Raw genomic sequence first — 13,059 nt, 5'->3', positions numbered from 1 at the left:
TCCAATTGTCCACTTTTGGCCACAAGTGTCGCTACATGGAAAGTTTTTGGATGCGTTATCTTTTTTTTTTTTTCTCGATGCGCTGTGATCTGACCTGATATCACGCACGCGTATCTCGCGAAAAAGAAAAGCGAATGATTATGTTAATAATTTAGTAGGAACATCGGAAGGCATTCCTGTGTCTTATCGCAAGGTTTAGAAGAAAACATGGAGGGAACGGTTCTCTGCAAAACGGGAAAAAGACGTGGATTGCGTGAATTCAGTTTTCAATGTTTCGTTTGTCGCGTGTTTGAAAGCGGCAATTTAGTCAAGAAATGGAACCTCGTTATATCCGATCAAATTGCTTATGTTTTTCTTTGTCATGATGCACCGAAATTGTCCTCGTTATAACCGGAATCTCGTTATAACCGAACTCGTTATAACCGATTCGTTCTGCCATAGGTTTACACGCAAAGGAAAACGGGACCGACGCGATCACCTCGTTATAAGCGGTTCCTCGTTATAACCGAACTCGTTATAACGGGGTTTCACTGTATACTGAAAAAATGGAAATTTTCGCGGTGTTGAAATGTTCATGCATTTTGCGCAATGCATTTTGCGCAACCACAAGCTAGCGCAAAAATAAAAGCATGCAAATATTTTTCCTTGCCAGATGTTCCAGTCGGTGATGTCTTGATTCTGTGGAATTAAAAACACGCGAAACTCTTCTTACCCGGCCGAGTGCAAAAAATTAGTAACGGGGAAATATCCACTTTTACAGTGCATCATAAATGTGAGCAGTATAAACACTGTACATGATCAAAGACCCAGTTATATGCGGAGACTGTGTGGTGGGAAGGTTCGGATCTTCATTCGCTACCACCGGAGGACATTTGAAAACCACAATTTGTGCAGGCGTGCTAGAATAGAATCGCCTGTCAGCAAATATGTGGGCCAAAGCAAATGCTCATTGGTAATGCTGAACTCCAGTCGATATTGTAAAACGAGGAATGTTCACATGCATTTTGATTTCACAAATTTTGCGAGAGCCAAGATTCAAGAAAATTAAAATGCACTTGACAGTTCTTGTCTACACTATGGGCGTTGAATGTTAGAGGCAACTCGCAAAAATTTCATGCGCCGAAAAAGGCCGTCGACTCCAATTTACGAAAATGTCATGCCGCGAAAATTTCATGTTTTACAGTATTCTTCAGCTGCATGTGTGCTGTGTGAAAAAGGACGTTCACAGTTTGTTATACAGATTATTGAATATGGCCGAGTCAGGCCAGCCTCCCCATTACATGGCCTCCCTGCGTTATCGGGGTCTTTAAAACGATGAAAAGTGCTGTAGACTTCTCTTAAAGAACCCTTGGCATCTTAAAGGGATGGTATAGTATTGGTTGAGATGAGGAGTCAGATTTTAACTTTTCACTAGAAACTTAGAAACCACTTTATGAAATGTTAAAAGAGCATATGCTTCTAAGAGTAATTAAAAGATTATTTGAGGAAAATGGGTTGGGAAATGGCTGAGATAGTCAAAAACAAAGTAAAACAAAGTGATCCTAATAAAAGGTGGGTCCCACCTTTTATTTGGATTCACTTTGTTTTGGATATCTCAGCCCTTTCAAAACCAATTTTTGCCTAATAATTTTTGGATTCCATTTAGAATTATATTCTCTTTCATATTTCATAAGAGGTTTCTCATTAACTCACAAAAAAGTTGGAAACCTGAAGCCCCATCTGAACTGAAACTACACCATCCCTTTAAAGCAGTTGTTTTATTCTCTTCTGTAGCTCCACCTTTGTGTTCATGTGAGTGATTATTATGCTCATGTGCAGATCTGCTTTAAAATGGGTATGTGATAACAACTTGAATTATCTCCACCTGGTTTATTCTACCTGCTTGTTCAAGGTAGTATCCTGATCTTTTACAAAGAAAAAGGAAAAGAAAAAGAAAAAAATAACTTATGCCAGGCTCATTGTATGAGAGCAATGGGAAGTTATGTAACAGTATCACTGTAGTTTTTTTTTTTGTTTGTTTGTTTTTTTTTTTATAACATCTATACAACTGTCATCAGATGTAGAGTATTCATGTAGTGGCCTAGTTCTGCAGATATGAATATTAAATGAACTTCAAGATTAATTTATGTTTTGAAATAGTGATGCATTGATTTTAGATTAATCTTAAAAATATGAATGTAGTTTGAATGAATTTGACTGATTCCTGTTCAGTAATTAATATAAATGAAATTCCACCAGCCAAGTGGTATATGTAGCTCATTCTGCTAATTGACCAGTCACTGTGTATACAAAAATACTATGCAAAATTACTTTGCAGATATCTGGATGTAACAAGTTAACTTTGTCCTGCTTCACTTCTTATGGATTTGAGGCTGAATAGTAGTTCTTAGTTATGAATGGCACATTTTTGCAATTCAGGGATGGTCACATGATGTTTTTAAACTAAATTTGTTTTAGTGCTACTTCATGTACATTATTTTTTGTCTTTATTTTAATAATGCATTAAACCTTCTGTTGTGATATTTGTGTCCTGTAGGAAAACTAATAATCAAGCAGACAAATAATTACCCTTTTGAGGGCTTTAAGAGAAATCATAAAACTTAACTTTGTGTGTTGATACCTGAGATGTAATTGATGTCTTTGTTTTTATGTTGTTGTTTTTTTTTCATACATGATGCACAGTAAGGATTCCAACATATGTCGTATTCATGAATAATCACTTCCATTGTTAGCTTCACATGTCTTGTCATCAAACATGACTTTTTTATGTTCTAATACAGATGATGTCTTTTGTACAAATTGCATGTCTTTGATAATACAGCTGTTGAAATGGAAGCAAACTGGGAAATAAAAGTGAAAGTGATAAACATTTATTTATTTTCTCAGCATCATTGATTTTTGTATCAGACGCCAAGTAAGCTCAAAAACATGTTATGTATGATGCAATAAGTCAGTGTGTGTGAGTTTTAACCCATTGAAGATGAGCTGATTTTGCCATAACATGCGTTTCCCATAGACACCTGCCAAAATATATTCGGGACTAGTCTTGGATGGGTTAAGTATCGCTAATGTAAGACCTAAAAACAGGAAATACAATTTATTGAAAGTCTCAGTCACAGTGGAAACAAATGAAAATATCTCTAAAGAGAAGACACCACCATTTTCATTTTTTTTTCTTAATTTAACATTATTTAATATTTTGCAACAAACCTTTGAAAAAGGTACTTTAAAGTTAAAGGGAACCCAAACCCAAAGAGCAATGTGGATTGAGTGAAAGCAGCAACATTAGTAGAACACATCAGTGAAAGTTTTAGGAAAATCGGACAATCGATGCAAAAGTTATTAATTCTTAAAGTTTTGGTATTGGAACTGCTGGATGAGGAGACTACTAGAGGTTATGACATATGTGTGGACAACAATATAAAGGGAATTTCACAAGAATTCATTTTCCATGAAAATTGCACATTCCATCAACTTGATACTGACATATGTTAAGGGTAGCAACTATTCCCCCTGCTTTCTGAAAGCGGTTAGTCAAGTGCTCTTTCATTATCAAATACTGTAAAAGTGGATATTATGCTAGAAAAGTGAATTTTTGTGGAATTCCCTTTATATTTTCTATACTGACTATGTTGGGACCAGTAACTGTCCCGATATTAAAGTGTCTTGGCTGGATATGGGAGAAACAATGTTTTATGTAGGTCCTACATGTATATGTAGCTGCCGACCTAGTAGTAGCTATTAAAGTACAGGTAGATAGTGTATATTGCAGCTGTGATGTAATCTGTGGTGACCTACTTAAAATCATGTCTTTTTTTTTCATGAATATTGAAAATTGAAAATTGAAAATTGAAATTGAAAATTCATGACATGTTTCTGTTGGGAATATCATCTAGGTAAATCTTGTATGTTTTTCAGGAGTTTTGATTGAGTTTGAAGTCACTTTTTTTTTTTTTTTTTTGGTTCATCTTCACTGTGTGAATGCATCTGGATGATTGAGAATTTTGGATGAGAGATGGCCAGAATAATATAAACCAAGGTCACACTTATAATAGGCCCGTTCACACACAAGGGAAAAAGTGCGATTTAAAAATCAATTTTCTTATCGGGATCAAAATTTCGAAATTTTTTCCAGTGTGGACAGAAAAATCTCACTAATTACCGCGATCCTTATCGCGATCCAACTCGCACTATTAGTGCGATTTTTCAGAATAATCGCGATTATTTTGCCAAGCGTCGTGTGTGTGAGCACGATCGAGATTCGGAAATCGGTATTTTTAATCCCATCGTTCGTAGCGCGTAGCTGCCGACCTAGTAGTAGCTATTAAAGTACAGGTAGATAGTGTATATTGCAGCTGTGATGTAATCTGTGGTGACCTACTTAAAATCATGTCTTTTTTTTTCATGAATATTGAAAATTGAAATTTGAAAATTGAAATTGAAAATTCATGACATGTTTCTGCTGGGAATATCATCTAGGTAAATCTTGTATGTTTTTCAGGAGTTTTGATTGAGTTTGAAGTCACTTTTTTTTTTTTTTTTTTTGGTTCATCTTCACTGTGTGAATGCATCTGGATGATTGAGAATTTTGGATGAGAGATGGCCAGAATAATATAAACCAAGGTCACACTTGTAATAGGCCCGTTCACACACAAGGGAAAAAGTGCGATTTAAAAATCAATTTTCTTATCGGGATCAAAATTTCGAAATTTTTTCCAGTGTGGACAGAAAAATCTCACTAATTACCGCGATCCTTATCGCGATCCAACTCGCACTATTAGTGCGATTTTTCAGAATAATCGCGATTATTTTGCCAAGCGTCGTGTGTGTGAGCACGATCGAGATTCGGAAATCGGTATTTTTAATCCCATCGTTCGTAGCGCGTGCGAAACTCTATTGGGACTGCGGGGTCAGTCTTCGGTCATGCAAGATTCGCGCATGCGCAGTTTGGCCACTGATCGTTCTTTCCTTGCTGCGAAGTGCGATTTTTCCCTGTGTATGAACGGTCGAAAAAAAAAATCGAAATTTGGATCGCGATTGAAATTTCGATTTTTGTTGTTTGTGAACGGGCCTAATGGAGTGATACACTGATTCACTGCAAGGCAACATTGATTCCGTAGCAAGATGTGACAGGGATGGAAAGAAGCCATTACCAACATCTTGTGTCCTTGTAGCAACAAGAAGAAAAAAAGAGTACATGGGAAGAGGAGGGGTAGAAGAAGGATTTATCGGACATGAAGCTCATAAATATGATGCAAAGAGTATCATACACACTCATCATCAATCACCGTAGGGATTCTTCTGTCGGTGTATCATCGTAATCATCGCAGCGAGATGAAATACTGGCGGACCAGCGTTAAAAAACAGTCTCACTCTGTCCTGGGGGGACAGCTAATGAGCAAACACTGGCCTGGTTCGGATCGCTAATTAGCAAGGTGTCAGATGTTTGATAAAGGCATATCTCACTGGCTGATGGGAAGACACAAATCACCATATGTGTATGTCTGCGTGTGTGAGTTCCAAGTCCTATGTGATCGTTGTCACCACTGTTTTCTTTGTAAATCAAACTCCCTCCCCTCCCCCTCCTTTATTGTCAGTTGTAGGCAAAGAAATTATGACATTGCCCGTTCCCAGTCCACTGCAGAAACAGGTTTTTTTTAAATAAAAATGGTCAAACATTTCAGGAGATCTATCCATCATATTGCAAATGTGTGTGTGAGTAAGTGTGAGGTAGGAGAGAATTTCTTTTTTTTTTTTGTAAGGAATGTTTCCCATGATATAAACAAGAAACAAAAGGAGCAAGGGCTGCGAGTTGAGGAAGATATAGAAGCACTCAAGATGTGTTGACGTGTTTTTAAAAGATTTCAAACTGACCTTTTTTCCAAGAAAATATGTGACTCCATTAACTTCTCTGTTTTGGGTAATTGTGTTTGACGTAGAATCCTGAAAGCCCAATTGATAAATCATCACACACACACACACACACACCTAAACCCACACACAAACACACACAAACATTATCTAGGAAAATATGCATAGATAAAGAAGAAACTATATAAACAAATATCCATACAATGTATGTATGATACATTGAAATATATATGTACATGTATGTGCATTTGTATGCTTTCTCCAACATTGTATGATTTGTATTTAGCGTCAAACACATGACTAAATGAATTTATCAAATTCATATGTATATCAATGTTTTCATGATTTGAATAAAATCTCAATAAAGATTAAAGAAATAGTAAAAACATATCACCCAATTTTCACTCCTTTCTAATTGTATAAACAAAGTATCTCATGTCAGTTTGCAGTATAACCTACCAAACAATGGACGTGTTTGCAATTTAGTAAGTGACCTATTGGCTTGCCTTTCTGGAAAACTTTATCAAAAAAGAAAAGACAAAACCGTTGAAATGAGAGTAGCACACTAATGAAGGGTTTACAGGGTGGCGCATAAAAGAGATAATGATATGGGTGTGAATCCTCCACAGAATGGTGTGCTTGGCTGTGCTATGCTGCCCTCTTGAGTTGAGACCATTCCAGTCTTGGAACTAGGTGATGGATGGATGTTTGGATGAAGATGAATAAGGATCCAGGGAGGGACTGACAGCGTGTATTCCAGTTATGCTCTCAAGAGGCTTCATAAATGAGCGGCGGGAGCTTTGTGCGACCGTCCGATTTCCCTGATTGCTTTTTCAATGAGACTGATTTCTTGGTCATTGCAATCTACTAGAGCCCTGGGCCGTACAGAGTTCATGATTCCTTTTCACATAAATCAGTGAGTGATTGCGGCATACGGAAAGCTACAGGGATTTGCCCTCTTGAAATGTTTCGTAGTTCAGGTCAAACTCGATTTGGTATGAATGAGTGATATAAACAAAATCTCTGTGTTAATCAATGTTGGTTGTGGTCTTAATATCTGTGTCAGTCTGACTCTGTTTGTTTGTGTTACTGTCTATCTTTTTTCCCACTTGTATCTGTCTGTCTGTCTGTCTGTCTTAGTATTTTATTCTTTCTATCCATATGTTTGTTTATCTCCTTAGTATTCTGTGTCCCAGTCTTAGAAAAGTATACCTGGGCACACATAAGGTGATAAACATCAGCCTCCTGGTAGAAATTATTTTTTTCTTACTCAACAGTTTTACAGCATTCTCAAGTAGAACCACGTCATTTCAGAAGTACACACACACATTTTTCTTCAGCGATAATGTTGAAAACGTCACTGGTAACCAGTTGAAAAATGCGTCATCTTTAAAACACTCGTAGTATTTCTTAAAGTAATGAGTAGCCTTTCTCCATCTTACATCACAGAACTTATTCACCAACACACCCCAGCTCATAGCCTGCCCTCCTCCTCACTAAACCTCCTATCTGTGCAATCTGTTAAAACCCAATCATATGGGACTAAAGCCTTCTCAGTATCAGCCCCTGTTCTCTGGAACTCCCTCTCTACAGAAATAAGCTGCAATTTGTGAAATTAAAGACACGCAAAAATATTGACTCTGATCCCAATATGAATGTGATGTACGCGTGTACATTTTTCCGTTCAGTACAGGACTCCATGGTCATGAATTTAACCACTCGGGAAACTGTTAGGAAGTCTAGATTCATGAAAATTTAGACTCGCTAAATATATGGCGTATACAGTACTTGAAAAATACTTGAAGAAATGTATTTCAAAACTTTCTTGAATAACTCTACAACTAGTTTTTTGTTGAAATATAGGCCTATCTAATTTGCTATTTGTATGTAAAACACATACAGAATTGATTGATAGTTATCATATTCTAGATATAGATGATGATGATGATGATGATGATGATGATTAGTAGTAGTAGTAGTAGTAGTAGTAGTAGTAGTAGTAGTAGTAGTAGTAGTAGTAGTAGTAGTAATAGTAGTAGTAATAATAATAATAAAAGTAGTAGTAGTCAAAGTAGTAGTAGTAGTAGAAGTAGTATCTGATGGGCAGTATCTTGGAATACACTTTTGTTCATACATGACCTCGTTGTGACAGCCTACTAAATGTCCATAGACTGCAATTTGCACTGAAATCGATGTATGGTTTATTCCTGTTGTCGAGCAAATTATGGAGTCTAACAATGGTATTTTCACAGAATACATTGTAGCCAAATAAGATGCGTACCTGCATGCAATACAAATGATACCAGTAGTTGTATAACTCTGCAATGAATTTCACCCTCTACTGTAGGCCCAAATCACCTTGTTAGCATTCATGACATATGTTGAGACATTTTTTAAATCAAAGTAGAATCAATGACTTCATAGTATAATGATAAAATTTTTATTCAAAGTGATCACACAGAGTTCATCATACACATGTCCCATCAATTGATTTATATAAAAAAAGGAAAAACAGCTTCCATAGATACAGCTATTCAACACATCAAAGTATGTAGATGTTCCTGTGATCCCCATGATCTTAAGTTTGACAAATATTTCCTTTATATTGTTTAAACAAAGAAAAGGAAAAGAAAAACACATAAAATGTCCTTAGCATCATCATTGCTTCCTGTAAGTCTTGCAGATGACCCCTTGTTAAAGTAAGTTGATACTACCAGCTATATAGTTCAATCATATGATGCAACCGGTTGTTAAAAGTGGAATGTTATGCTACTGTGGCAAATTGAAAAGCACCATTACATCCAGTACGCTAAATTGTCGCAAAGGCAAGCCAAATAAATCAGATATGGCACAAAACCTTATCAGATTAGAGAGCAGCCCCTCCTTGCCGACTAGATGGGTCAAGCCCCGAAAAAATGGTCCCCGACCAATCCTGGCAATGACATGGGATCAGAGCTGGGAAGATGAGGGTTGGTTGTAGAAAAACAATGTTTATTATCAGTATAGATGGCCTTTATTACATGGCAAAGCTGGAATATAAACACCAGCTAACAGATATTGATGGCTGTTGAAAAGGAATGGAGCATATACTGCTGCTGCCATGGTGGTGGCTATTTGTAATACCATAAACTGTGTAGGGAAGAGATATATCATTGCATGGGGGAGAGGGTGGGGAGGGAGGGGTCTATCTGGTGAAAGAAAAAGAGTGTAGTCTAATTTCAAGGCATTTGGACTGATTTGTTGGTGGAGATGACAACCGTGTACCACATTACACAGAATAGATTCCTTCAGTGATTTACTCTGATTTTTATTGTTTGATTTTTATTTTCCTTCATCGAGTCGCCTTGCAGGGTCTGATATGTGTGCCATTTGAGACTATTTAAATCACTAAGTCTTTTGAACTTGATGCATTATGGCAGAAAGGTCTTATAGCATTGATCATATTTTGTCTATGTATTATGAGCTGGTAAAGAGATCATATATCAACCTAATTCATCAAGGGGTACCTGATTTAATAGCCTATATATCTATTAGATATATCTTAAAGGGAAAGTAAACCCAAAGAGCAATGTGGATTGAGTGAAAGCAGCAACATTAGTAGAACACATCAGTGAAAGTTTGAGAAAAATCGGACAATCGATGCAAAAGTTATGAATTTTTAAAGTTTTGGTGTTGGAACCGCTGGATGAGGAGACTACTAGAGGATATGACGTATGAGTGGACAACAATACAAAGAAAATATAAAGGATATTCAACAAAAATTCACTTTTCTAGAATTATGAAAGAGCAGTGGACCAACCGCTTTCAGAAAGCAGGGGGAATAATTGCTACCCTTAACATATGTCAATATCAAGTTGATGGAATTTGTAATTTTCATGAAAAATGGATTTTTGTAGTATTTTCTTTATATTTTCTTGATATTGTAGTCCACTCATACGTCATAACCTCTAGTAGTCTCCTCATCCAGCGGTTCCAACATCAAAACTTTAAAAATTCATAACTTTTGCATCGATTGTCCGATTTTCTTCAAACTTTCACTGATGTGTTCTACTAATGTTGCTGCTTTCACTCAATCCACATTGTTTTGGGGGTTTATCTTCCCTTTAAAGATGCGGTCTTAAAGACCGCATTCACGTTGCCTTTTGAACTTTTTGTAACAGAGTTGTACTGGGACGCATTCACATTGCCATCTGTCTCGGTGTCACACCGGTGTTCCAATGGGACGCACCCTAGAAACAGAATGTTACGGGACTGTACTGCGACGCATCACACCCATGTAGTCTATGACGGAGTGTGCGCCTTCACATTGCCACCCATCCCGGTACAACAGCGGTATGACACCGATACAACGCTCAAACATTTGGGCAGTGTGAATGCGGTATATAGCATTTGAGGGTCTTAAAGAAATGCTTTGCAATTCATACATCATAAGGGCCATAAGTTGCTAACTGGAAGTATGATGAAGAATTCCCAAAGAATATTTTAAAGGTACAGGACTACTGAGATCCTTTAAAGAGGGAATGAGGGGATTCTAACAGATAAAGAAATGAACTGTTTTATTTGTAATAAAAAATAGAGACATATGTACATGTATAGACCTATGTGTATGCAATATGTCAAAATTGATGTATATCTGTATATATTATATAATGGGGGGGGGGAGGGTATGGAGAGCGAGAGAGAAGAACCAATAATGTTGTATTAGAGGATTGTGAAGTCATGATCATCTCGGCAATCTACCGAAGAAGATACCCAAGCAGCATCATACCAAAGTGGTTGCTAGGGGCTGATGGATGGGGGTGTTGATCATCTGTGATGCCCATCAATGGTCGCCCCCACTCCCTTGTCTGATGTGGGAAATGTATGACCTTTAGATTTCTTGGGGATAGGGAAGGTAGTCGTGTTTTGACTGGCGATGGGTGCGTCTGTGCTCATTGTTTGAAGCTAGAATCAGCTTTTTGAAGTACTGATTCTAAATGCTGATTCAAAATGCCACACGGGGTACTGTTTATGCTCATTTTTAATTTAATTTAATTTAAAGGGTGTGTACAGTTCTGGTCGAGGTGAGGATTTAGCTTTTAATGTTTTGCGATATATTCAGAAACCACTCTATGTGATGTCAAAGAGCATGCAATTCTAAGGGGTATCAAAAGTTTATTTGATGAAAATCGGTTTTGAAATGGCTGAGATATCCAAAAACAAGGTGAAACAAAGAGATCCTAATAAAGTTGTGGCATGTCGCCTTTTATTATTAGCACTTTTTTTGGATATCTCAGCCATTTGAAAACCAATTTTCATCAAATAAACGTTGAATACTTCTTAAACTTACATGCTCTTTCATGTTTCATAAGGCTTTTCATTATCTCACTTCGAAATGTTCAAAACATGAATCCCCACCTCAACCAGTACTGTACAGTCCCTTTAATTTAATTTTTTTTTTAGCTGGAGAAAGAGCCTGATACCACAAACATGCGCTGCACATGGTTGAAATACTTTACACCTATACTGCAGCAAACTGTTCAGAACCAGACAGTGTATGTCATCATTTAAAATGTGTTTAAATGTGTTTTGTGCGTGTGCTTTTCCTGTAAATGTGACAACAGCAAAAGGCTGATAGTAAACGCACAAATTTGTGTGTTTGGAATCAGCCTTTTGAAATGCTTTTTATATTGAGGTGAGTCCCTAACACAACCATGTTTTGCTCTAATCATGTTTCAAAATACTGATTCTGGCCCCAACAAGTTGAGCATACACACACCATATAACTCCAGCGGATGAATGTATATGTACGTATGTGGTCTTAATGTTGGAGTTGATGCAGTTCTGTATCAAAAGTTTTGATAGAGATCTTTGATAGAAAGGAAGAAGCAATTTCCTCAACTTGTGTGTAATTCCGGCATTCTTCCATGAAAATATGTCTTTAGGTATATGTGTGTCAGTTTGAGCTATGTGTGTGCGTGTTTGTGCAAGCATCGTAAAGTTAAAGGGATCGTACAGTTTTTGTTGAGACCTAATTTCAGGTTTTTAACATTTTTGGTGAGATAATGAGAAACCTCTTATGAAATATGAAAGAACATGTAATTCCATGAGGAATTCAACGTTTATTTGATGAAAATTGGTTTTGAAATGGCTGAGATATCCAAAACAGAGCAATTCTAATAAGTGTGGGACCCACACTTTTATTATGATCACTTTGTTTTACTTTGTTTTTAGATGTTTCAGTCATGTCAAACCCGATTTTCATCAAATAAACTTTGAATTCCTCTTAGAATGGTACGCTCTGTACTACTTCATAAGTGTTTTCTTGGTATCTCGCAAACCAATTCTCATCTCCACCAATACTGTTCCATCCCTTTAATGTCAAAATGTGTGTGTGTATGTCAGTGTGCGTATCACTGCGTGTGTGGTATCTATTGGAATGTGTGTGCGTGTGTGTGTGTGGGTGTTTGTGTGTGTGTGGGTGTGCAAGCATTGCATGTAGGGCCATGGAATGTCACATTATATTGTGTATGCATGATGTACCAGTATGCCAATATGTGTGTCCTTGTGTTTATTGAAGGAGGGGCAGAAATCATATCAAATCAGTTTCAACCACATCAAGTGGATTGGATGACAATGTGAGCCTATTTACTGTCTTTTCACATCAAATGATCAATCAACTTTACATATAGGAACAAAATCATTTGTTTTCATTCACATACATAGATGGCACATTCATCATACAAATATGTATTTGATTATGCATCACAAACTATATGATAGGCATGCAAATCATAGAAGGCTTCTTTGAGCTTGTGCATTGTTAACCTGTTAAAGGACAAGTCCACCTTCATATACATAAGGATTGAGGGAATGTAGCAATATTAGTAGAACACATCAGTGAAAGTTTGAGGAAAATTGGACAATCCGTTCAAAAGTTGCGAATATTTTATGTATCTGCGCAGTCACTGCTGGAAGAGAAGACTACTACAGTGTAAGATGTCACATGCGTACAACTATATAAGGAAAATAAAAAGAGAATTTCACAAAACTTTACTTTTTGAATAAAGTGCACAGTTCTTTGACTTGCAACTGACGTATGTTAAGGGTAATATTATTCCCCCTGCCTTCTGAGAGAGAGAAGTCGAGTGTTCTTTTGTTATGCAAGAAAAATGGAAATATGTTGAATTTTCTTTATTCTTTCTTTAT

This window comes from Diadema setosum, chromosome 5 (genome assembly GCF_964275005.1).
Source record: "Diadema setosum chromosome 5, eeDiaSeto1, whole genome shotgun sequence".
Lineage (NCBI taxonomy): Eukaryota > Metazoa > Echinodermata > Echinoidea > Diadematoida > Diadematidae > Diadema > Diadema setosum.
Note: the sequence above shows the minus strand (reverse complement) of the source record.